Source organism: Pempheris klunzingeri, chromosome 9, assembly GCF_042242105.1.
Source record: "Pempheris klunzingeri isolate RE-2024b chromosome 9, fPemKlu1.hap1, whole genome shotgun sequence".
Classification (NCBI taxonomy): domain Eukaryota; kingdom Metazoa; phylum Chordata; class Actinopteri; order Acropomatiformes; family Pempheridae; genus Pempheris; species Pempheris klunzingeri.
Genome location: NC_092020.1, coordinates 3589025 through 3596286, shown reverse-complemented (window position 1 = coordinate 3596286; position 7262 = coordinate 3589025).

Sequence of the window (7262 nt, the reverse complement as noted above, 5' to 3'; positions counted from 1 at the left end):
GTTATTAATTGCGAACGCACCAGCCCACCATAATTGAGTCATCATTTGCATACCCGGTCATCAGCAGAAAATTAATTTCTTTTTTATTTTTTGCATATCTAATTTAGGGGGCTCAGATTGGATTAGCTTGTGAAAACAGCGGATCCCAGGATTCTGCTGACCTCAAACTGTTCCAGGGTCTCCACGGTAACTGGAGGCTTCCGTAACGCCACGGGGGGGAGAGCGGGACGACCTGGAAGTACTGATGAAACAAGGCCTGGTAAACACTGTGTGTGTTTGTGTGCGTTTGCCTCCTTAATTGCCCATAGGTTCATAACTGCGCAGGGCATTTTCTCCCATATATCTAATAACAGAGTTGATAGTTTGCTGACAAACACTAAAGTGGAACGTAGTGCGCACGATTTAGCAGTAAGAGGTGGGATATTGAATTATGGAGGTTACACACTCACTGCAGGGGAAAATGAGTCCTGGAGCCTAATGTTTTTGATTAGCGAGCCGAGCACCGCTGCCTTGTTGCACCGCGTGGCTCCAGGGATTCCGCCTCCCCAAATGTAGCTTGCAGGGCAACACACACACATTCAAACACACACACACACACACTCATAAATCATAAATACACACAGACAAAAGGTGAACCCATTTTGCTCTTTATTTCCAGCAGCTTTTCAGGCCCAGATAGACTGGTCAGTGTGGGAGGAGGACAATAGGAGTGGGAGGCCGAGGGCAGCGTGGAGCCGGCAGACCTCAGCCCTCTGGAGACATAACATTAAAGAGGCTATTCCTGGAGAACTACTCCTCTGGATACAGACGGCAGAGCCTTCACACATCAAGAGAGGTGCTGTTCAGGAGCTTCCGTGCTACTAGTATCCTAATGAAATATATTAATGCACATATTCCTCAACATCTCGCTCTCCTCCTCCTTCGTTTTCTCATTCTCCTCCCTGCATGGACACATGAAGGGAGGAAGAGCAGGGAGGCGTGTTTGAAAGGGAAACAGGAGTCCCCATGGGGTTCCCGGCTAAAGAAAGGAAAGGAAAGAAATGGGAAGGAGAGAGGATGGGAGTGGGGCGGTGTGTGTGTGTGTGTGTGGGGTGATATTCAGAATGGAGGCAGACCTAGACGTTGAGCAAAAGACAAGGAGAGGAGGAATGAATAGTAATAATATTCTGTGCTGGAAAATAGTCACAATGGACATCATAGAGAGATGAAAAGAGGAAATGGGAAGTTCCATTCCTGGCCTTACTTAATGTGTATTTGCAGGTGCACACGAGCGTATGCGTGTGTGTTTATGCATGAACACGGCTGCCAGTACGACAGAGCATATTTGAGTGCAGGCATACCTTGAATGAGTGTGCACTCACATTCAGGTTTGCGCTCTCGCTTATGAGGGTGTGTGGTCGTTTCCCACAGTAATTATCCCGATGACTGTGGGTGTCTGTCTATGATCTGTGTGGTACCTGTCAGAGGGAGCCCGGCAGAGCCTATGCTTTATATTCCCTGTAATTGCTGCTGCTAATTTACTGTGCGTTGGCCTAATGAGTAGGGAGGTGAGGGGCTGGGGTATGTAATGGATGTTAGAGAGATAGCGATAGAGAGATGGATTTCACCACTGCCGGCAGAGAGGGAGAGAAGGGGAGGAGGCCGGCGAACTGTGTGTGTTAAGCAAGCATGTAGAACACTTATCTTTATTGTTCTACTAAAATGAAAAAAAAAAACAAAAGATAAGCTATTTGCCCCCCCCCCCTCCCTTCTACCTTCCCTCTTTCTCCCCCTCCATCCTCCCCTCAGCTGACAGTACAGTGGCGGCTGCAGCGAGCACATTAGACAAGCTTTTTGTTATGTTGATTAATGATAAAAGCAAATCCATAAATAATATAGATTATTTATTCCATTTATTCACATGCTAATTAGAGCTTGCAGCAGATACCTCAGAGAGATGGCCTTTTTTCTCCTCATCTGTTCTGGTGCAGCCAGATAGACCAACTGACATTCAGACAGAGGCAGAGACAGTCACATATTAATGTCATTCACACTTTGAAGCACCAATGGTATCTTGTGATGGGGACACGTCCACCCTTCATTTCTCCCTAATGAGGTCATGATAGAGGCCAGTGCTTTCGGCACACACACACACACCCTCTGTTTTAACTCTGTAGGCGCTCCTGACGAGCGCTGGATTGACAGGGTCGTCTTTGATTGATGCACCGTGGTTCTTCCACATGTTCTACAGCTCAGTCATTTAATTATGTTTCCTAAGCATCATTAAGTACCATTATATTCTATCATATTCTAATGAGAGAGGTGGCCAGTCGCAGGACAAGCTAATTGGTGATTAATGTTGTGTATCAGTGAGAGACAATGCAAGATTGGCCATTTAATGACACAACGCTGTATTTAAGTGCTGAATATGTAAAAACACAAGAGCTAATATATGTTTTGAGATCAAAACAGATATTGGCTCTTACAGCTCTAATCTCTCACTTTTTCCCTCTTGGCCTCACACCCACCTGACACACACACACACACACACACACACACACACACACACACACACACACACTTCTTGCTTTATTCTGAATTGTTCACCTCTTAGCCACATTACACACACTTACTCAGATAATGCTGGAAACCGTCTCCACAGGCATAACTCACCTGCTCCTCCAGATTAACCACTAACTCAGTATTGATGCACTGCTTCTCAGGTACACACGAGAGCACACACACGCACACACAAACAGAGGGAGAGAGACACAAATATCCTCATCTGGTATTGACATGCCGCGCGGCTGTAGGTGTTTCCATTTAAGGTCAGTCGATTGCCTTAAGTATGTAATGTTAGGAGGGGGGTCCGTAAACATGTCAAATTAGCAGTAATGAATGACCAGGCACCGGCAGGGGGAACTGTCAGGGTGCACGCCCAGGACAATACATTACCCTGAGTTATCCTAGTCTGCCCTGTTTGTAACACACACACACACACACACACACACACACACACACACACACACACGCACAAACTAGTGGGACCCATTCAGTGGTCACACACTCTGCTTTAATGGGCTGTGGGGCTGATGGGTGTCCAAGACATGAAAAAAGCAGAGGACTTGAAACAAGGAGTAGACACATTGTTAGAGTCTGGAAAGTTCAGCGGGAAAATACGCTAAAAGCAAAGTTGAAAGATTGACGGACACAGGCAAAAAAATGATTTGAGAAAAAAAAAAGTATGAAAATAGATAGAGGGATAGATAGAGGACTAAGCTAGAGGGAGAGAAAACAAACTGCGGTATTTATTTTTTCTTCTCAGTGTTGAAACAGGAAAAGGACCTCTGGTTTAATAAACCATGAATCCTTTCACAGAGGGTTTGTATGTTATTCTTCAGAGAAACAGATATGTGGGGAGGGAAGGGGGGGACAGAGAGAAGGAGAAGCACAGAGCAGCGGGGGGAGGAAAAAAAAAAAAAAAAAGAGATGCTCTGCAACCATATGAATTTCGCTCTCCCTCTCACCAACACACACATACAGTACATACACACCCCTCAGCCCACTTCCAGGCTGTATGTTAGTTTTGGGTTAGAAGTGTGTGGGACGGGGAGGGGAAGGGGAGGGAGGGGGGGGTACACATCCTCCTCAGTCCAGCCTGAGAGAGAATGAGCATAAATGAGAAGTAAAAGATATACTTCCCATCTGTAAATGATTAAATCCTTCTCGTCTTCCTTTCACCATTTGACAGTTTGTGAAAATAACATATTCGCTCCACACAGAAAATGTTCAGTCCACCACAACAATGCAGTTACACCAGTATGTGGTGCATACATGAGCTGAATGTCCACTTGAATTCTTAAGTGTGTTTTGACTGTATTTGCTGTGGATATAGTGACACATAAACATGTACACAAACATGAACCTACTGTCTGTGTGCGTTGTCTCCTCGCCTCCCACTCTCCTCCCCCCCTCTCTCCTCTCTCTCTCTCTCCCTTCCTGTAACAAAGGTTACATTGATCATGTTTCTAAAAGAGACTCTGTATTTCCACATGGCCCTGCCTCTGATATGTTTTCCTTGGCAGGTCGGACTTCTACTTTTGTCATTCACTCAGCATATTTTAACAAATTAGAAACATTAGAAACCAGGATCGCGGCAATGTTTTGGTTTGGTTTCGAAACTCTTAAGGTCCCCACAATTATATTTCAAAACACGGCCGAGTTGTTTGACAGCCGAGCGGAATAAAACCCTAAAACAACTTTTTCATTAGAAACACATGCTGCCACAATTAGAACCCAGCATTATGTTAATGTGTGTTTGCGCTGGTTCAGTTGTTGTAGTGTGAACGGTGACGCCGCGCGAGTGTGTGCATCTGCGTGCACATATATGTGCTCTTAAACGTGCAAGGGTGTGTGAGTGACTGTGTGGTTGCCTTTGTGTGTGTGTGTTTGTAAGGGACAAAGGGACACAGTGCTCCACATAACAGCATTACAGATGGCTGTTGTGAGTGGTTGTGACAGTGAAAGCGAGTGAGTTCCCACTCCATACAGATGTACTCTGAGTGACCTTACAAACACAGTGGAACTAAAACAGGCCCCCTACCTCTCGCTCTCACTCTGGCACACACTGTCAATTCTCACTCAGCCCTTGCGGGGCACTAAAAGTTGTTTCCTGAGCCAGGAATACATCAAGGGCCAAGAATATATAAGCAGGGAGCAGGAGAGATGCATAGCGAGGGTCCAGGAAAACATAACTTGGACTAAGTAAATATTGGACTGAAGGATTAGTAGCTTTTGCCACCTATAAAAGCAGCGCAGGTATGCCAGCCTGAGTTAACGACCACACGCTCTGACTTTACCCTGGATTGTTTTACCAAGGGGCTGCAGTGGACAAAGAGGACATTTCAACAAGTTCACTTTATGGAGGAAAAGTGGGGAAAACTAGAAATGACTTTACTTAGCTGAACAATCACCCCCTTCCTTTCACTGACGTAGGAACTGTACAGAAGTTAACGGAGTGGGGAGGGCTTGGTGCACTTTGTGTTTCACTTTGTAAAAAAGCCCTGCCTAAGAGAAAACACGCAGCAAACTACCCGCAGAGTCTCAAAAGTACAGCTAATTTTTACTATCGATAACTAAAATAAGTTTAAGATGGTGTAACCCAATTAAACTTTAATGTGCAAAAGTGAAATCTATACATCAACATCTGAGGTCTCGGGAAGTACTAGACCACTGCAAAAGGAAAAAAGTTGTGGCACTAGCAGGAGTCTGAACATCAGTTGAGTGAAGAAGTTTGAGGTTGAAAAAATATGTAGTTAGAGAGAAGCGAGTTTACCAGACCTCGTCCCTCATTTCTGCTTCAGGCTAGCAGCCCAAGGCTCCACTAGCCACCGCTACTAGCATTACACACCTGAATGAGTAAGAATGCATGGAATAAAAAAGACGACATCTCTGGCTGTGCTGGGTTAATTCTGATCACACTTTTTAAACAGTCCATCTGGAGTAATATTTTAATGGTATGATCATTTTCTGGTAGCCAAAACTGGCCAAAATGATGACAGGATTGTTGTCATATGGCTAAATATGCCTTTATGAACTGTAGCGCACACTGAAACCATGTAATTTGCTTTAAATCTTACAATGGAGGACTGAAATAAAACATAAATCTGGAGTGAGAAAAAGTTCAAAGGAACTTTTTTGTACAGTCCCTTACGATGCCTGTCTCTTTTTTCAAAGACAAATACATTTTAAAGCGTCTGTCTTGGAGCATTCCTTTGCTTTCTGTGATGTTGAAGCTGATTTTGATTTTTGTCTTTGCTTGCTCATTCTTTTATTCCTCTTCTGAGCCAGCTCTTTTCTGGTGGTGGATTGTGAAACAACAAGAATGTTTTTTATCCCCGTGCGGTCTCACCCACAACATTTGTTTCCCATTTGACAGATTTTGGAACAGAAATTCTTGGGAGAGAAAATGATGGTTGCATGATGGCTCAAAAATAAGCTCTTTACAAAAGTCCTCCACCTATCCCTCAAATCTCTCCCCTCTCCCCCATTGCTCCGAGGCTTTCTCTCCTCTACTTCCTTCACCTCTTCTCCTCTTTCCTCTGTTGGTTTCAGTCCAAACAAAGTCACCTCATCGTGTATTGTGGGAGAGATTGTAAAGTTTTCATTGAGCCCATGTGGAAGTGATTTAGCTGTAATCTCCAGTAATTGTGACTGTAACACAGAAACAGGCTGGAACAGATTGGCCTCATATTTTTCTTCAGGGTCACTATGGGCTTATCTCAATATTTAGCGTCTTGCCTGATTGAGTTATCATATCACATTTGCTGTTAAGAGCTGAGTGATGTCAACAAATGTAACCAGAGAGCACGAAATGTTGCTTTAAATCACAAAGAGGAAGGTTCCTGTTGGACGAAAGCACACACATCAATGTCAGCACGACCCACAGAGACTTGCTTTTTAAAATGCATGACATTTAAGAGCGCCGTGGAGATGTGAAACAAAAATGCTGTTAAAAAACCCCACCATTACGGTGTGACCTATCCCAGGTCTGAACCCAGTTTCCCCCGACCCTTGTCACACACACTCTCTCACCCGCACGCAGAAGCCAAGAGCACTCAGTTTGCTGCTGAGGTGCAAATGGTTTGTCTCTACGCATCACTGACCCAACACTGCTCCTTCACCTCCTCTCTCCTCTGCCTGCCCCTTCTCGACTCTGTCCATCAAAGCTCCACATAAGTCACCCCTCTCTGCTTTGCACTTTTGTCTCTGCACCCCCCCCACCCCCTGTATATAATTTGTCTCTTTGTCCTCCGTTGGCCGTAGTTTCCATCTTTCTGACTCATGATTTGTTTTCTCCCTGCTCTCTCAGCCCTGCGGCCCTCACTCACACATGCTGATGAATGAGTAATCTTGTTGCATTGTACTCAGCCATCCTTATCCATGTTCGATAATGGCTCATTTGATTCTTTCCTACTAGTGTTCGGTGGATGTCAGAGACTGAGAGCTGGAAGCCATGCAGTTATCATAAAGAGCATGTCAACTGCGAAGCCACAAAGCCTACAAGTGATTAAAACCCTTCAACTCAGGGTTACTTCATCACAATCATTAGTCTTTTCTTGTCCTACCTTCTGGCTGTAAAACCCACAGAGCTTTACCCTCCCCGTCCGTTAATAATATTCACTCTGCCTCTGATACATTAGCCAGTGAATGATAGGGCAAAGCCCTGGCCTAATTGCTTTCTTCTTGTAAAGTCTCAATTCATTTTTGCTGAGGAGACACAG